The 19,936-nt window shown below is 37.8% G+C and overlaps 1 long non-coding RNA gene across 3 annotated transcripts in view; it reads right to left on the minus strand.

The window, feature by feature from the left end:
• LOC107313110 overlaps nt 1–19,936 on the minus strand; it is an 87,485-nt gene that overhangs the window by 44,465 nt on the left and 23,084 nt on the right. For all 3 annotated transcript variants that reach the window (XR_004306963.1, XR_004306965.1, XR_004306964.1), the window contains exon 3: nt 8,184–8,305. This is a non-coding gene — a long non-coding RNA (uncharacterized LOC107313110). The remainder of the gene's footprint in view (nt 1–8,183; nt 8,306–19,936) is intronic.

Consider the following 19,936-nt stretch of genomic DNA (forward strand, 5'->3'; position numbering starts at 1 on the left):
TCTGTGGGATGGCAGGAGGCTATTTGGAAATCTATGGCCCAATATAGTTTTTCCAATACATGAAAAATCCCAAGAGCTGTAGCCAGGAACAGCAAAGAATTCAGGTGCACTTCCTATTCCTTAGATGGAAAATCAAAGCAGTACAAAGAAAAGAAGTGAAAAAAGGGTGACATCTACTTTTTTTTTTTATTATTATTATTTTTCTGTGCAGCCTCTTCAAAAGGGACATGATTCTGCTTTTCTACATTATAGCCTGCTTACCGTTTAGGACTCAGTGCCAGTCAAGTGATCAGTGGTCTCAGTGGCAGTCTTTCAACCAATGATCCTGGCTCTTGCTTTATATAAATACAGGAGAAGCTGCATGAATTTCTGCACTTCACATTCCATATCAGCTCCCAAGGCTCCTTCTTTGGTTGCTTAGAAAGCCTAACAGAAAACATATGAAGTTACTGGGTACCTTCCCAGTTTTTCAGAGACAATGTCTTAAAAATAAACGATCTGAGGAGGTGACTTCTTCACCTCCTCAAATTAAGGAAGTTTTCTTTCCCACCCACATCATCACAAAAGTGATTGTTTTTCCCCAGAAAACACTGTTTTTCTGTTTTGCTCTACAGCAAATCCATAGAGTTAAAATATCATTTGAAAATTAGCGTTCCTGGTGTGGCAGTTAAAAGACTGACAGGTGTTTATATTCTTAAGAAGATGTGTTTATTTTCACTGAGAAAATTAGTTCCTTTGTATGTATTATAACATTTGCCACATTCTTGTAAGTATTGTTTTCTGGTGAAGTCATGATTAGTTAATTAGAGATGGTCATAAAACACTGATTATTCACTCATACTCTTTGTGTTTTCCTACCCAGCTGTGCTTTACGAAGCTTTAACTGAATATGGCTTTTCTGTTTCTGTCACTAGCAAACAAACAGTTGCCCAAGAAGGCTTACAAGCAATCTCAGAAAATATTTTCACTGCAGTGTTTGTCTATGACTGCTCACTTGATTAAATAATAGAAATCTCTGCCCTTAACCAATCCCTATTTGCCCCCTAGAGCTACAGGTTTTCTTATAGGCTTTCAGAGAAACTAGGCTTTGGATTCATCAGAGGCCCCAAACTGTAACCCAAAATGGCCCCCTGCTTTCAGTGAGGCTGTTCTTGTAGGTTTTCCTCCTTATACCTAGGAAACTGCACTTAGCAGTATGGGCTTTTGTCAGGAAGCCAAAGCAAGAGCCCTTCACAGAAGGGCTTGGGGCATTTTGCACCTGGAGGGACCTTTTGTTGTTCCATATAAATGAAGTCACAGATGCTGGCAAGAGTTTTGACCAAATCAGTTCATGTGCCCTCTGCAGCCAGCCCCATGCACCCTTGGCACCAGTTCCAACATCTGGACATAAGAGAGCACTAAATAGGCAGCTTTCAAATCAATATAGAAAAAGCTTCATAAACAACTAATGTGACAACAGGCATTTCCAAAAGTCCAGACAGTGCCAGACCAGCAGATCCATTTGTAGCAGAGAAACTTTCTGTGCTAGCCTTTCAACTGCAGTTCACATATGCATTTTAAAAATGGGATAGCAGAGATACAATTGCTGTTCCTATCATTTGGAATGGGATCTGAGTGCACAAACTCTCATGCACAGAAAATGTACATTTAAAGTGTCTGCTTTTCCATGTGATCTAGATATAAAAAGAGCAGTCATGTAAGGAAATTCTGGGAACTTTCACTTGACTTCCCTCTCACTTGGCTTTGTGCTTGTGGAAAATGCCATGAGATTTGGACTGCGACTGTCAGGGGTGGTCAGTCAGATCATCTCATGAAACTGAAGGTGATAAGAGAAAGAGGAAAAGAAGCAAACTGAAGTTTTACAAAAGTAAAAACAGAGTTGCTACTATACTATGGGACTGCTTTATATGAAGCTCAGCCATTCAGTTAGAGCAGTACATTTGAAAGGAAGGAGGGAGCTGCACATCAAATTCTTTCAAAAAAGAGTTATGCTTTAATTATTAAAGCAGTGCTATCATACAGAATGCTTATAGGGAATTGCTTAATTTTATGCTTTTTCTTTGGTGATTGGGGACCGCGTTATAAAATATAAATGTGTTATTTTATTTCTTGAATGCGCCTTGCAAAGGACCCTTTCTTTCCACATCTTTTCCATTCTGCCCTCCTTTCTCTGTGTTTTTGTTCATAGTGGTAGGGCTGTGGGGGAGAGGAAGTATTATCTAAATTTTTTAGTGAGGCTTTTCTCAGAACTGTGCCAAACACATTATTAAAAGGGATCTCTCCTATTTGAGTTCTCACAGGAGAACTCATAAATAAGAAGCAAAGATTCTATTACCTGTCCTCATTCTGGGGGATGCAACAGCAAGAAATGTATAAAACTGTATGTAATTTTCAGCTAAACTTCCTAATGGGATACGTCTGCAAGTGGCTGTCATTTCCTTGCAGTCTTTCAGAACCAGGAAATCTATAAGGTATTACATAAGAAATTGGTGTTCTTGGCTTCCCTGCTTTATAATAACTTTAAAATAGAGCTTATGGAGCAGAATTGAGACAACCGTCATGGAGCTTTCTCTGCAAAAAACAGTGTTTCATCATTGACCCATCTGGAGTGATTCTTCCAGATTTGGGCAAAAGCAAGTCGGCTGAGATCATAAAGTTACTAAAACTCTGACATTACTTAGGAACTGAAGAACCACTTTCAAAAGGGATCTGTGACATGCCTGGACTATAGCATAAACTTAGATAATTGACACTGGGGCCCAGGCATCTGGGCTAGCTTAGCAGCAGATGTTCACAGTCACTTTCTAAAGCCATCCTCGTACTTCTGTGTTCTGCTGCTGTGCTTCTGAGGGGATGTTGCTAAATTTCTGTAGACGTCTCCTGCACGTTGTAAAGTTCTGTTGCTCTCTGCTTAGCCCCCAGGCTGTCTTTGTGGGGACATGGCAGGGAAGGGAGGATTTGGAGGAGGTGACTAGAGGAGTGTTAATTCTTGTTGGTTTAATATGCCTCAGTACTGCAGAGCGAGAAAGCACAAACAGGAGCAGAACGAAGGTAAGCCAGTGAGACAATATTATTCCCTGTTGCTGACTTATACCTCAAGATATGAGTGGGAATGGGGGAAGCAAAACTAAAAAGAGGTCTCTGCTAATACTGTGGTGACCATTTATCCCTAAGGATTTCTATCTTATTGGAAATCAAAACAGTTTGGCTGCCTAATCCTCTGAAACAATGTCTCCAATTACTCTAAATTCCTCTGAAATTTAGGAGGGCTGGAAACGCTATTCATTTGTTTGAGAAAATACAGCTGTTAGGGGATCAGAAGGGTAAAAATGAGGAGCTAGAGCTAACTGTCTCTAGAATTATTCCTTCAAGTCAGGAACAGGAGAGATGCCTCTTATTTACTTCTTACGTATCTTTTATATTTACATACATTTCTTTGTAGTAATTTCAGAATATCTCACTCCTGGCAAATTCAGAGAGAAAGCAGGGGAACTGAATCTACTCAGATGGCAAAGATTTCAGACCTGTTGACAGCTTGTTTCCTTATCCATCTCTGTTATAACCATTAGGGGGATCATCAAGGCAAAGATGCTCAGACTATTAAAAAAACCATTTCTGTGACGCGTCAATCATGAAACTATTTCAAAGGAAAACCACAATTAAAAAACTAAAAATGTCTTTTAAAAAATGACATTAAATGGAGAAGACAGGCAAAAAAATAAGGTAGAGATCCATTGTGATTGGGGACATGGAAAATTATACTACTGTGTATGGACAACAATGCAGAAACCTGTGGTTTACAAAAACTGGATTTCTATTGAAAGTCACCAACAATCAGGCCCAGCCATGAAGGCATGTCAGTTTACAAATGAACACAGCTGCTGCTGATTAGAAAAGCATCCAGCTAGCCATGTGCATGTCTGTGCTTAAAGTGGTGGGCAGTGCCTATAAGACATCATATGATAGCAAAAGCAGAGTATTTAAAAAAAAAAAAAAAAAAAAAAAAAAGGAGGGGAGAGAGAGGCTTTAAAACTCAAAATAATAATTAAAAGATGCATTTAAGACAGCATATCCCTATTAAAAGATATTTAGTTACAACTTGAGGCACAGTTCCTCCATGTAACAGGACAGATACGTTTTGACAGCAAAGTGTTTAGAGGAAAAATAAAATGTGCAGCCACATACAAGTTACTTGCTAGACTGCACATTTCTATATGCACAACAAGGACAAGAAGAACCCCCTTGGGTGACTGTATAATGTAACTTTGCCACTCTATAGCTGGATTCATTACTCTGCACAGTATTCAGCAAAAATGAAATAGCCTCTGTCAGCACTGGAGACAGTGTGATTTCATAACAAACTTACTTTGGAACAATAATGTGCTTGTTGTGAAACTTTTGAGCCTACTAACTCTTCTGTGCCTGAAATAATGACTCTGTACCTGAACACATCAGCAAGGCATAAGGTGGCGCAAAGCTGAACTTAAATATTTGGAGTATTTTGGACATGCTCATAGGAAAAAATTGGATAAAGGGTATTTGTTACTCTTTTAAGAAGGAAAGCTATTCTCTCTCAGGACACATCAGATTATAAGATATACAAGAGCCTAAACAGAATCTTTACCTTCAAAGACCTGAGAAGCATTTCCAAATGTCAAGAAATAGAGGGATAGAATAAAATGACCAGATTTTATGTCTCAAGAAGGAAAGGGTACTTATATATTGGCAGTTTAAGTATAAAAGTCACTACCATGAGAAGCTGTGGATGCCAAACTAAAATGAGGTGCACAAAGGAACTAGACAAATTCATGGGGGAAAAAGTGAATTAGTAACCATTAAACAGTAACTTTTGATTTTGATGAATTGCATCTCCTTACTTCTCTTGACATTTCCTCAGTTTCTCTGCTCTTACCTGCCTTCCCCTCCTACCTCCCAAATCCTCCTAGCAGCTGTCTGAAGCAAAGCAGTTTCCTTTCACCCTTCCCTAAAATTTCTTCCTGATCCACATTTCAATTAACAAATTCACAACAACTACAAACAGAACAGAAAAGCTCGAAATAAATGTGTCAAACATGAAGTTTGCATGGTAAGTTGGCTTCTTACAGATGTGCTAGGGAAGGGAGCACCATGCCCCTTCTCTCTCTTTATACCTTCTAAAAGCTTTCAATACCAAACAGTTTTCACTGGAAAATGATTGCTGCAGGATGGATCAAGAAATAAAATGTATAAGTGCCATCGCTTTCTCTAAAATACCCACTGTATCAGTTTACTTAGGAATTTCTTTGTTGCTTTTTTTTCCAGCCATCTGTAACATGCAGTTTACAGTGATGCCTGACTGCAAGAGACTGTCAAAATCCCAGTCCTTATCTCTTCTAAATGGACACAGCATCACACGGAAGTTTTCTTCCTGTTATACTTGGTCCTTCACTGAGGTTTCAATCATCTTGTGTTGCAGCACTCAGCTGTCATCACTCCATTTCAGTGTGCCTGCCTCTGAGTGCTGCTGTATCAGACAGCACGTTACTCTAGTGCAGTGCTTTGAGGGCCTGTGGAATAGCCAGTGTGACATAAGTGCACATTTAATAAATGCAGTTGAATTTAACTTAGCTATGCTGAGGATGATTTCAGATTCCACTCCTCAGCCCACTCCATTCAGCTGTGTAGGAAGTATTAGCTGTTTAAAATTGTTCAGTATTGCTATGGCAACCCTCACTCTCCAGCAACTTCTTACCAGACTACACAGAAATGCCTTCACTTTTCAGGCAGGCTGCACACCACTCTCTGGATCTGGGGCTTTCTCCCTAATGAAACACACAACTAATCCCAATTACTTTTAATTTGCCTCATGAGCACATACCAGTTTACTTCGTAAAGTTTGTTTCATTACCTGGCCTACTGTTCAAGGCCAGATCTCAGAGACATACACACAAATCAGCTGGTTTAAGTGCAGTTAAAGACTGAGGCCAGCTTCACATATGTGATTCTGTGGTTCCTGCATCAGACCTGACTGTCGCTGGAATTTCCTTCTTCTTTACAAACCTGGGGCGAGGGGCATTAAAGGAGATTAAATCAGAGGAGGACTATTACACACTTGCTGTGTTCATCACACAAGGAGCACTGGAAGAGGGAGCTGGAGAGTGTGTATGACCATGACTCTGTCTTGCAGCATTCACAGACAGCAGCACAGTATGTGCCCTTCAAATATTTGGATATATGCTATATGTGCACCCCTGCGCCAACATATGGTGTCCCCATAATTGCCCAATGGCTAAAAATAACAAACTGTGAAGTAGTTCTTTATAAGTCAGCAAATGGTTTCTGAGCTGGTGGGTCCAAACTTTAGCTAGTTCTTGTATGCCATCAAGAACTAGCTACCCTAGTTCTTGATGGCATATAGTAATACCTGAATTTTTCCAAAATTCACCTCTGCTACATCTGTGCCATTGCCTCAAGTACTGTCACAAATCAACAAGGATAAAACTCTGCCTACAACTCATAGATCATAGAAGGGCAGCAAAATACATAGAAAAGAACTTGTGAAGACTCTTCTCCTAAGCACCTCCTATATTAATGAGGAAAAATGACAAAAGACCGAATGTCATCTTTCTTACCAAGGAAAAACAAGAAAGGTTATTTGCCAGTCACAGAAAGATGAGACTGTTCCCCTATCAGAACTGTAATCATCTCTCTCAGGTGCAGGCTGAAGGATTGTTACTACTCTGAGGAGAAAAGGAGTATCCAGTTGTCCACTGACTGCAGCCCCATTATTTGGGACTTCTTCTATGCAGTGAATTACAAACTCTTATTCTCAGTACACTGTTTGAGTCCCCTTCCCCACCACTAAAGATTTCCCTGAGTTTTCTTTCAATAAGCATAACCCAACACAAACGTTATTGTAGCTTTTCAAAGGGTAATGGCATACTCGGCCCATCATACGGTTAGCAATTACAGCTTCCTCTCTCACAGCTGGAAATGTTTCTGCAGCTGTCTAAACTCAGAGCCAGTTCAGAACAAGAAAGTAGAAGCTAAAAAGCACTACAAAAAATGTTGTTTACCAATGCCATGGAGAAACAGTCATCAATGAGCATAGGAAGATGTGAGAATGTATTGATTAGCTCATCCACTACCAGAGATTTCTGCATCAGTAAAACAGAAAAAAACATTATTGTAAGTGATGGAACCAGATTTTTAAAAAGGTGTCATCATAGTAGTTCTCAGAGATCGGGATAAAGTCTAACAGTTTTTTCCAGATCAGATGCATGTGAAAAACTACTGCATCCAGGGCTCTTACTTGCCCTGGTGAGTAGATGACTTGCATACAAGCAGAGCTGGCTGTACAGTTTATTTCATTTTTCTGTTTGTTGTTTTGTTCATAGTCATTTGAGAGTGATTTAGCTTCAATAATGGGAAAACACTGCAAGAAAAGTGTTTTCTCTTTCAGATGTTTTCATTATTGGCTATTCTGTGACCTAAAAAAATGTTCACAAACATGCTTTTGAGAGGATTAGCTATTGCAATAGCCACTTCAATAACACTTGGCTTTAAAGAAAAATGCCCCAGGACTAACGTTTCAATAAATGACAAATATGTCCCTCCATACCTTTCTAAATACAAGCACATTTGAAAATCTAACTTATAATTTCAACATTTTAGTGGCTGCAGTTCACCACCCCAGGATATTGCTGCCTGCAATATTCCCTGAGTCATTCAGCCTTCTTTTCCACTCTCCTAGGTGGAGATGCAAAGAATACCTGTTATCTCAGCTAATACACATGCCTTTGGCAAGCCTATCACATAGAACCTCAGTGTGATCAAGTGAGAACTCAGTTGTGCTGCAGAGGGAAGGTTTTTGCCTTCCCATCCCAAAACCATGAAGCTGCTGTGGTAAGCAGCCTGCAAGAAGCCCAGCTCCTTCACTACTGGGAGGATCACAGTGGAAAATATCGTTCAGCAGCAACAGTCATAAGGGAGCATGATAAGGGTGCAGCAGCACCCTTGTTCACTGCCAATCTTTTCAGGCATTGATAATGTAACTAACCCCTTTTCAACATATGTCTGTAAATACTCAGCACGTTCTCTCCTGCACCTCATCAGTTGTAGTCACATCTTCCAATGCCTTTCCTACAGGCTGATGGAGTTCGATCAAAGGCAATTGTTAGAAATTATTATGTGAATTCACTCACCAGTGAGTGTGTATTGAACGATACTGAAGTTTACACCACCAAGGCAGCCAAGACGTCTTGAAGCCTGGCTGATGATATGCAGCCCTGTTCACATTTCTCAAGTGAATGCACCCATTTCGAGTCTGAAAAAAAAAAAAGAAAAGGGGGACAATAATTTAGCACTGGGATTACAGGAGGAGGATAGAAATTGCATCAGTCACAGGAAGTACTGAAGGAGAGACTGCCTCCCACTCAGAGCAAGCAAGGTCTGATTCCCATTACCAAGAAGGATGCATTTACTTCTTTTTGAACTGCAGAGATGCAGACCATCTTATCCCATCCCCCTATAAGAGTGATGTAAGGAGTTTATTACAGCACAGTGAGTTTTGCTGCTCTGATTTATTGGAGATGCAAGAACAGACAGGCAGACTCAAGATAGGAAATAGCACGTATCACCCACTCTTGGGTTTCCTCTCTGCAGCTCCACTAAGTGTTTTTTGGCATGCACGCTGGAAAAAAAAATATTCCATTAATAATCTGGACTAATGCATTAGCCCAGTGCATTGCCTTCCAAGAACTGCAAGATCCAAAACACGTTTTATTTAGTCTAAATAGGGCTTCTATGATCTGCAGTACTTCCTGGATATTTGTATATGTGTGTCATTCTATAGAAACAGGTACAGACATGTGGTTTGCATTTTCCTTAAGCTAATTATTTTTTCAGAGATTCAGCACTAGAACTGAACAGAAAAACACTGACAGAACTATGTTCAGATGGGAAATGCAAGTGTCTTCAAATGGGGGAAAAGTACTAAATTCATCACAAAAATTTGCATCAAAACCTTCATTCTGATCCAGCAAGGGATCAGACACATTCTCTGACCTGCGTTTCCAAAGGCAACAATTTGCATATCAAATACTTGCAACTGCTAAAATGCTTGTGAACAAGAAGCTGCAAATTATTCACAGAAGTTATTCAGCAAGCAAGTGTGAATGAAGACGTTGCACAGCCCTGTGATGTGATGGCAAGCCACTTGAGAGCCAAAAGAGCAGTGAAAATCTTTGCTAATTATTATCCTGGCCTACAAACTTGGACTAAAGGAATGCACTGCGATTTGAATGCACCTCTCTCTCCTTTTGTTAGCTGAATATTGCCATGAGATGTATTTTCCTCTTTAGAGTTTTAGTTAGGTCCCACAGCATGCTTTTAGGCTGTGCACGAAAAACATCATGAAATAATCTGCCACCTTTCTTTAACAGGCCATTATTTGCAGTCTTCCTGGGCAGCTCTGAATCAGATCTGTCACTCTTGGCAAACCGAAATGTTAATATCCCTTTGGTATTCAACTGCATTTCTGCCAAGCAGGATGAAACAACTTCTGCTGGGTGCCCAGTTGTTAGACTGCTGAGTATTAGGGTGCCCACATAAAACAGGAAAAAAGCCATAGCTGGAGAAATTCCAGGCAATCACTATTTTTAAATGAAAAACTAAAAGAAAATAAAAAAAATAAATACTGCACAGTATTGTAATTTATCTGTCAAAAAAAAAAAAAAAAAGTCCAGCACCTCTTTAGATATGTGGGAGAAAAGAAAAAAAGGTCTTCATGTGCAGTCACTAAAATATAGCAGAAAAAATGAGCAGAAGAAAAAAAATGATGCTGCATTTTAAAAACATTAAGCGAGAGTGGTAAATGCAGTCATCTCCACACAAAAATATGGATATTCTCATTAGGTAGATTAAGGTTACTTGAAAGAGAAAGAGCCATTCCCTGGGAATGCACACACAAAAAAAGTCTTCTAATATTTGAATACAAAGGAAACACAAGCTGATATTTTTCCTTATAACATAGCAGAGTTTTACTTGTAGCTTTTTACAAGCATTTTTATTAAGACCCATGCAGGTCTGAATCACTAAATGTCTGTGTTTTTTTTTTTTTCTTTTCTAACTCCTTATGCAGGAAAAAATCTCTGGCAATCCAGCCTTAATGATTTGCTTTATATAAGGAGAAACAAAATATCTTCTCCAAAAACGCAAGTCTGGTTCCCAGAAAGCCCATCTACAAAGGACTCTGAATTTATAATTACAACGAAATGATGCAAGATCTCAAGAATGTTATCTAATTTTTTTTCAGTCCAACTGCAGAGAGGTAGAAGTTGCCAAATGTGGTACCCCACAATTAGCATTCAGACCAACTGCCTTTGTTGTACACATATCAGTTTCAACATTTCAACTGTTTTTTCTTCTAACTACCACTTTGGTCTAAATAGAAATATTTTTAAATTAAATCTTAACTTTCCTTCTTGGCTGTATTGAAAACTTACGCAGTGCTGAGTTTTGCAGTTCAGACAAGATGGTGGGTTTTAAAGGAAAGCAACTATGTGGTCTACAGTACAGCCAAAGCATCAAGCAAACACTCAAGTTCTTAATTTTTAGAGCAATGACATAAGATAGATTGGGCCAATTTCTTTATTCTCAGTTTAACTGCTGAAGTTCTGGTAGGTGGAGTTACATAGGGCAAACGGTGGCAGAAGGAATTGAAGCATCTGATTTATTGCTTATTGTTTGGATTAACTTGACTGTAGTAAGCTGTTAGTATAAAGTGCGTTGGAAGGATACAGGAGGTTTGCTCTTGGATATTGTAACAGTCCCACATGAGCCATCTGCAAATGATCAAAAGGCGTCAAGTAGCTGGGAGCAAGAGAAAACCTCCAGGAATTTATTTAGGTCTTCGACTAAACAAAACTTTATCAAAATTACAGTTCTCTTTTTATTTGAATCTCCAAGACCGTTCTTCCTGTAATAAACAAATTGCATTCCAGATCTGACTGTATGGTCAACCATAAACGTCCTTCACATGCAGTCTGGCTCTGAACATGCAGTTAAGTTCTAGAAATGCATTTATAAACAACTATTCTCAGATATTCTCTAGACATTTAGAAGTGAATGCTTTCTAAGCAGGAAATGCTGGGAGGTCGGTTTCTCTGCTTTTAAGACACTAATAGGGAACACATGGAAAGGATGTAAAGTAATTCCTGCATTGTTTGAAGTAAAAAATTAAATACCGATGTGTGCCAGCATAGAAGTGATACATAGGGAATAACTGCTGAGTTAAGGGGTAAAGAACTAAGGGTAGAGGTAGAAGAACAATTTGATTCAGATAAAGCCATCATGTTTTGCACAGCCCTTTTAAAAAGCTTCAGATATATCTGAACTTCCGGATGTTTTCCTGCCTTCTTCAGTGCCAAGATGCCTTCTACCCATATTCGACTCAATGCATTTATTGTTAGAACCTCTGATATTTCCCCATTGTCCATATTTCCATGAAAAAACAGACAAGTGTCCTGATTCTACTTTCCCACATTTCACAATGAAGATGTAATATTTAATCTTCCTACTAGTTTAACTTAAAGGTTAAATTTTGAAGTTTAAATTTAAATGTGCTGTTTTCTCTCCCATAATCCCCCATTTGCTCTCTGTCTTTGCCATAAATGCCTTAATCAGGTATTCAAAACTAAGATGTCTATTTCTTGTACCAATCCTAGTTAGAAATTTACAACACTAATACACAGTGGAGAGATTTTAATGTGTCCGTATCTGTTAGTATTATCTATTTCTAATGCATTTATTTGAAAACCTATTAAAATTCACAACTTACTGCTCAGTTACTGCACTACCAAATTAAGACCATTACATGAAGATTTGGAGTCAAAATGTGCAGCTTCAATTTTTTTCCCTTCTCTACACTCTCTTCTAAAACACTTGACTGTTCAAGAAACGGCTCCATTTTTTGTAACTATTTACAATTTTGGACTGAAATCATCACACACTTCTTTCTGTGGGATTAGCACCACTTTCTAGCCATTCATACCTTCAGCTATTTTTATTACAACTACTTAATATCCTTACCCAGAAAAATCAGAATGGTGTGGATTCAGTGAGATGTAGGCAGAGCACAAGTGACAGGAATTTTATAATTCTAAGATTTATATCATTCTCACAGAGAATTTTAGTATTCCTCTAGGCTTCTCATGAAACTGCTCCATCCACTGTTGGCCATTTTACATCACTTTTTCAATGGAAAGGAAAATAGTAACAGATTAAGAAAAACTGCAATGGGAAAGACAAGAAGTATGTATGTGAATGCATATGCTTTTCTCAACATCCATGAACATTTCTTCCCAACCTTAGTGTGTCAATTTTTGTGCAGACAGCATGCAAAGGAGTAGTATGATGGAAAACATGAAAGGGGTAAAGTCAGTGTGAAATAGCAAAATTTATCCCAGAAAGCTCATTCCTCTTACTTTCCCTAAGGCAAGGCATGTTATTTATCGCGAGAGCCCAGCATAAGCTGAATTAGCCTAAGGAAGCCTTCATTTTACTGGTCAGTCCTGCAAGAACATGATTCTTTGCCGCAGGAATCTGAACATCTGGTAGCAGAAGGTGCTAATCATCCTATTGGATCACTGTAACTCTAATCGCTATTATCCAAGGCAAGTTCGCCCAATTTCTTGCCACACGATTTTACTTAAAAATGCATTGTATGATAACAGTATAAAAATATTTTATAATTACTGAACTTACATTCATCTATATATGCCATTTTTCCATTGAGAATCACTCATTGATATTGTGTTACTGCCATGTAACAGATAATACTTACTGAGTTTATGTCAAGACATTTTGCCTTAGAACACTCTCAGACTGTTTACAGCACAGTTAAAGAAAAGAAAAAAGAGACTTCTTTCCATACGCTCCTGATAGGTGTTCAGAGAAAACTACTGTGAATGTCTGCTAGTGCTGTGTTTATGCTCCTTTTTCACATTAGCTTTCCAAAAGCAGCAATTAAAAGTAGAAAAGCAGAAGAAAGAAAGAAAGCAAAAGAGCAGCTGAAGACGATAAGAAAATAAAAAGAGAAAAAATTGAAAGAGGCATAGGGCATAGAAATAGAGAAAGAAAAGTGTAAAATCAAATAGAAAATCTCCAATTTAAGTGAAGTCAAAATATCTGGGGGCAAAAAAGAAATTTTTAAAAACCTATAACTAGAAAACTGCAAACAATGGCTCCAGCCCAAACATGGAAAGATGCTCATAAAGGGAAAACATTTACATTAGGTCCATTAGATAAGGTGCCCAGCCATAATAGTGTTTGTGCTTACAGCCCTAACCCATAAACAAATTAATCCCACCTTCATGATAGCAATTCCTTTTTGTAGCTTCTTTCATTTCCTTTGTTCCTTACTCTTCCTTGATTATTAGAAGCAGGTATATATATCAGGAAAATATTCACTGCGGACAACCTAAATCTATCCTGACAATTTCAATCCTCAGTTCTTTTCCACGTTAGGTTATTCTTGAGTTTGTGCATTCCTTAGGCATTCATATACAAGTAAGCAAGGGTCATCAGACCCATATAGCAAATGTCAAATTCTTCAATGCTAAAGAAATGGAAATATAGTATTCTGCTTCTGAAAGAATAGGGCTGAGGGCTAAGTACCATAATTTTATTTCAGATCCTGACATTTTTCCAGAAAGTCAGATGTCTGAAAGAGTCATCAGTTCTGACTGGTTACTGAAGAGGCGGTTGTGAAGACATTCAAAGCCTTTCAATAGCAAGGCATTCCTCTTCTGTCATCAAGTAATCTTTAGAAGCAATTTGGTCTAGATAGATCTGTCCATTGATCTCTTGGAATAAGACAGCCCCTAGTTCCTCAGAAATATGTTTGAAATGTGAATTCTTCACTAAAGAAAAGCATACGCTGACTTACAATTGAAACAGTTCTTGAAAGTCTGAAAGGCCTTTTCAGACTTGAAACACTGCAAAGGGAAATGCATTCTTCGTTAGGTCTGTTAACAAGGCTTCCTCAAAGAAACCTGAGCAAAAGATCTACAAATTGAGTAGCTTATTTCTGGTCCATAAAGTCTATCCAGTGACTAAGAAGATCCTGCTGCTTGGTTTTATTTATACAGATAGCTATTATGAAACTAACTTCTCCCTAACATGTAGATTTTGTCAGATGTCCAGTTTCAATGACAAATACTTGCGTGAATGCCAGATCACACAGAAACACAGAATGACCCGGGTTGGAAGGGACCTCAAGGATCATGTAGTTCCAACCCCCCTGCCTAGCAGGGCCACCAAACATACACCTTTACTAGATCAGGTTGCCCAGGGCCCTGTCTAACCTGGTCTTGAACACCTCCAAGGATGGGGCATCCACAACCTCCCTGGGCAGCCTGTTCCAGGGCCTAACCACTCTCCTAGTAAAGATCTCCACAAAATTCTATTAATGGAAATATATTGACTTGGAATGAAGAAAAATCTATTTTGTCCTATGTGTCTATCACAGCCAAAAATGCTTTCATATATATAAGTAGCTGGTGATTCAACTCAGAGCTAAGGAGCAAGGTGTAAATCAGAGAGAAAAGTGGGAGCCAGAAACTCAGTAGCAGGAGAGATGTCTTAACATAAAAACTTGCTTTTCTCAGCTTGATTAACTCAGTAAACTAATTTTGCTCTCCTTTCAGATTCTGAAGCACATTGTCTCAGAATTAAGTGGCATTCCTCTCTAATCCATCACAACTTTTGGTCAGATATATATTTTCCTAGAAGCTGAGGTAAAACTCTGTGCACTATTTCTTCTGGAGATGCACAAAAAAACCAGTTTCTTGCTATGCACTCTGAGTGCCTACTTTTGGTTTTGCTCTTCCATGTTGCTTTTTCTTGAGCCAATGCTATTTTGAGGTTTTGTGTCTACCCTGCAGCTTTCACCCTCTTATTTTGTAGCTTCACACTACTCTGGAGGACAATTAGTGCAAATTCTGCCTTACTGTCAAAACACGCTTAGGCCCATGTAGAGCAAGCCAAACTCAAGAAGCAGTGTGGAAATGAAGTCTGAAGGTACTTTGAACTAGGAAGTGTTGAGCAGTTCCTGAGCTGCATGTGGGTGGTGAAAGATTAGTACGTGGTGACTGCTTGTTCTCAGAACAGCGTGATGTAAGCATTGCTAGTTTCACTGCAAACCCATAGGAATTAAAGTAAGGAAAACTGAAATGATAACGAAAGTCATTTTTCCTTCCTTAATGACTTGAACTTTAGACAGTGAACTATAATCCTTCACAAAATCTCAGCCCTGCACTTCCACACCACAGGAGTGCGCTTGTCAGAGTTAGTTAGCTGTCAAAGCACAGGCTGGGCAAAGGGAAGAGGGGAAAAAGCTGAACTGAGGAATGTTATTGCAGAAATGTCCTTGTTTCCACCTCTGTTTCCACTGGAGTTGTTTACAGAGTTGTGCTACAGCTCTGCTGAGGGGAAAAATAGCTGAGTTTTCAATATGAAATCTATATAAATGTCATTTCCACATGTATTTTATGTCCTTGATTAAAAAAAAATGTCAGAAAATTAGAATACCCTGAAAAATTACTCTTCTGTGCTGTGAATATACAGTGCTTAAGCCATGTTCAGTAAAAAGGCTACCAGGCAGCTCTGGCAGAGTCCCTGGTAAACAATTAACTGCTAAACAGAGAGAAAGATATCTTACACATGCCAATTTGCATGTAGGCACTTCAGACCTGTTGGCATTTCACTAAAAGCTGTGAATTTACTTCCCTGAATTGTACAGTGGGCTTCATGCTAAAATGTAAGATAGATATACAGCATATGCATTCATATCACCTGTCCAAGTTATCTTAACCCTTTAGAGACCCTCATGACAACTCAAATTAGAATTGCATATCAGTTTAAGCCTTATCTGCTCCACCCCTCCTGACTTCAATATATTTCTGCTTCTCTTTGGAGGCTGGTTCAGAAAGGTAAGACTCACTACAGAAACTCAGAATATATAGCAAAAGTACATTTATCCTCTCTGCTTCTCTTATGAATTCCAATATTCAATAAATCTGAGTAAATAATATGCAGTATTTGAGTGCTTCCCATAATGCCAGATAACAATATGTGACTGCAGTTAATTTACTGGATTTGGATTGCCTATGGCATTTCTCAGGCATAAAAAAGGAAAATTACTGAAATCAGTGAAGTTTAATTTCAAAAAGCCTTGCTGGGATTTGAAATCCCATAAGAGTTTGATTCAATAGGACTTTGCTTCAAAACTCTCTTCTCCCTTCAGATCAAAATTCTACCATTTGCAAATAAGACTGAGACAGATAATATTCAATACGCTGCACTTGGCTGTGCTAAAACATGGCAAATATGACAGAAAATGAGTACTTGAAGCAAAAGAAGAAACAGATCACATTGAAAAAGAAATACTGAAGTATGTTCTAATTATATGATTCCAAATAAAGTCTCTCAGTAGACTACTGAAAAACAGCAATGAAAATAATAATAATAATAATAATAATAATAAAACCAAGTCAAGAAGTGTTCACATTCTTTTCAGAAAAGACTGACAAATTTTAGATGCCATCCCATTATTATTTTTTTCCCATCACTTACTAATCCCCACAAACCAAACAAATTCTTTCCTGTTCCTTGGTTTGGTTCCCAGAGCCAAATTAGGATATTTACTAGATACAAGTTCCAGGTAGGCCTTATAGCAAAATTATTTAAAAACAAACAAACAAACAAACAAACCACAAACACACACACACACACACAAAAAAAAGAGAAACACAACAACTTTCCACACTCAGAAGAGATGCTAAGCCCATACATTCAAACTTGGGATTTTTTACTTATTTATTTATTATTTTATATATATATATATATATATATATATATATATATATATATTATATTTATTTTTATACTGACTTTGGTGACTCACTGTCTTACCCTGTGGAATACCAGAAATGCAAGTGTTTTATCAACACAGTGAGCAACCCAGTAGTGCTCAAACAGTTTTCATTAGTAGCACGTATAATTATCTCTAAAGATTGTTGCACAATTGGTTCCCAATTCCAGACCGTTTTTAGATGAACAAAGCTCAGAGATGTACAACTATTTTCCAGTGTCTACATCCTCTTTGGTATTAGGCTACTATCTAAGATGCAACTTACCACAAAACATCAGAATCTCTAAAAAACTTGTTTCTATCCTTCCCCTTCCTTCAGTGTTTTCCTCAGTCTGCAAATGTAAGCTCTCACACCAGATTTTAATACCCATTTCTGGGGGAACATAAGTTGACCAGAAGGGACTATGAAAACAAGGAATGACTTGAACAGCCCTGAAGGATATGATGATTATTTCCAGTATGACCTCCTACAATGCCAAATTCCTTGCATTCCAGTAACTTTACAGAGAGAAAGCAAAATAGTGGACAAAAGGACACAGTAGATTTTGCCATCATGGAGATAGTAACTAACTGTTCTTGGAGCTTCCTCCCCCTTACCCCCCCCCATCTCTGCAGAATACTCAAACTAAGATTTTGAGGTGGGAGAGCTGGATCGTAAAATGGAAGAACTCATTTGAAAAATGGAAGACATTTTTCGTTCAAATTTGGCAAAAGGAATGGTTTTAGCTACAGTAGTTTAACTGAGGAAAATAAGAAAGCAATAAGAACATTTGCCATTCCAAATATGATATGATCCAATCTTGCTGCCACTGAAGTAATTTCCAAACAAGGGACACTGTTCTTTTTTTTTTTTTTTTTTTTTTGGATAGTACTTTACTATCTAAGAAGAGCAAGTGCTATAGTTTGAGTTGTGAATCTGTCTGTGAATTCTAAATAAAACCTCTTATCTTGTTTATTCATAGGTATGAGGTTCAGCAATAGCCATTTGTCCCCAGGAAATTCCATCATCAAAGACAGATATTTACTACATGGCATGCTGTTGCACAAGATGAAATAGATATTTACCGGTCATTCATAAAAGTAAGATTAGAATTGGAGAAGTTTTCTAGGACTAGAACAGTGTGATACCAGAGCAACATTTCTATTACAGCAGTGGAAGAAAAATCTTCCTGCTTGAAGAGGAAATTTGATCAAAATATTAAAAAATTCTAGGACAAACTAGCTTGCAATTACAGCAAGTGGAAATTACATCTGCAATCAAATGTCCAATGCACTTCTGTAGACCATATTATCACAGTACATACATCTTTTTGCTTTAAAACATACCACTTAGTATTTTTCAATTCTAATCCAAGAGCACAAAGTGAAATAAAACATTCTTATTTCCTCCTTTCATTAGGATAATCATTCATATTAATCATAAAGACAATGCTTATACCGCTGCTTTCGTTATGAAGAATAAAGTTCATAGTCTTTGAATACCAAAGATTCTGTGAGTTTTTAAAACTGAGGACTTAAAAAATACACAAATGTGCGACAGACTATAACTACATGTGAATTATGTTTTGACCTTGCAATAGTTAAGCACTTAGTGCACTGTAAGTCAACATGCAAATAGTACTAACAAGTCTAGCAGAATTTACTGATGGGCATATAGATGAATGTGTTTAAAAACTGTACCAAATCATTGCCCATATGCAGAGTCCATCTATGTGCTGCTTCTTCAGTGAATTATACTGTTAATGTGTCTGGAAGGATCTTGTTTTAGTGGTTTTCAAGGAAAAGGGAAAGAAATAATAACAATATTTGTATGAAGTTTCAATTTCTTTATGTCCCCAATTCCACTGGACCAAACGACTGCAAGTTGCATACACACTGTAGAAAGCTAAATTTCCAATAGCAGCTATAGTTACACTGATCTCCTATGCTGTAAACTACCACTTTTCTCTGTACAGTAAAGTGCATTTAAGAGTTTCACCCTTTTTTTTTAACCTGTATTTCAGCTTGAAGTTACAAAAACTGACACTTCAACCTTCTCAACTAATACTCCTTTCCAAATATTTGTAATATATGAAGTGAAATAAATTGCATTGAAATAAATGCACTTTGATGAAGAGACAATATAAAGCATTCTTTACAATAGGATCTCATTGTTACCTGAAAACCCTTTACCATTGCTAACTGCTGTTTAATTTTTGTCCTCCATCCTGTTTATCTGTTTCACAGTTTGGATATGTGCCTGAAGAAAAATGGAGGGTCTTACTCCTTTCTGGGGCAGTTCATTGTTTCAAAACTCTTTTTTACGTGCTACATTATAAGAATCCCTGCAAGAGGCAAAAATTTTCTGAGCTCTGCCAAAATAAGCATTAGAAGAAAGGAAGAAAGAAAGGGTGACTGCAGCTCAGCCAAAAGTAATATTATTAAAGAAATCTTTATAGAACCGCCTGGCCAATTCATCCTGTTCTGGAGACTCTAGTCATGCTTCACTCTGGCAGAGCCTCTTACCTGACCGCACGTTGTTCTTTGGTCTGCATCCAAACCCTGCTTATGGACACTGGAGCCTCTCCATGGATTTGAGTGCACTTTGGATCACGGCATAAAAACAGCAGTCAGGCAATTTAAAGGCTTGCTGAATAAGGCATTACTTTCAGAAATGGATTTATGACTGAAAACTTCAGACACTAATCAACTATTCTTTATATACTCTAAGACAATGAGAATACAGTTTGTGCTGTCTTGTACTTAATGGTTGAAGTATTTTGTTATTTTATTTTATGTGAAGAACTAAAGCCCAAGATGAAAAATGCTTCTGAAAAAATGGGAACAGTTGGATCCCAAATGGATCTGGAAAATAAATCCCTTTCTTTAAATAGATAGCAGAAAGAGGTTGGAAATAAAGATGAATAAAATATTCAAATGATTTAAAAGAAAAAAAAAAATCTCACTTTTAACAGGACAGACTGCAAGAGCCAGAGTTCTAAAGGTATTGCCAATATGTATGGAAATAAAAATGTTCAATACCAT

This window comes from Coturnix japonica, chromosome 4 (genome assembly GCF_001577835.2).
Source record: "Coturnix japonica isolate 7356 chromosome 4, Coturnix japonica 2.1, whole genome shotgun sequence".
Classification (NCBI taxonomy): domain Eukaryota; kingdom Metazoa; phylum Chordata; class Aves; order Galliformes; family Phasianidae; genus Coturnix; species Coturnix japonica.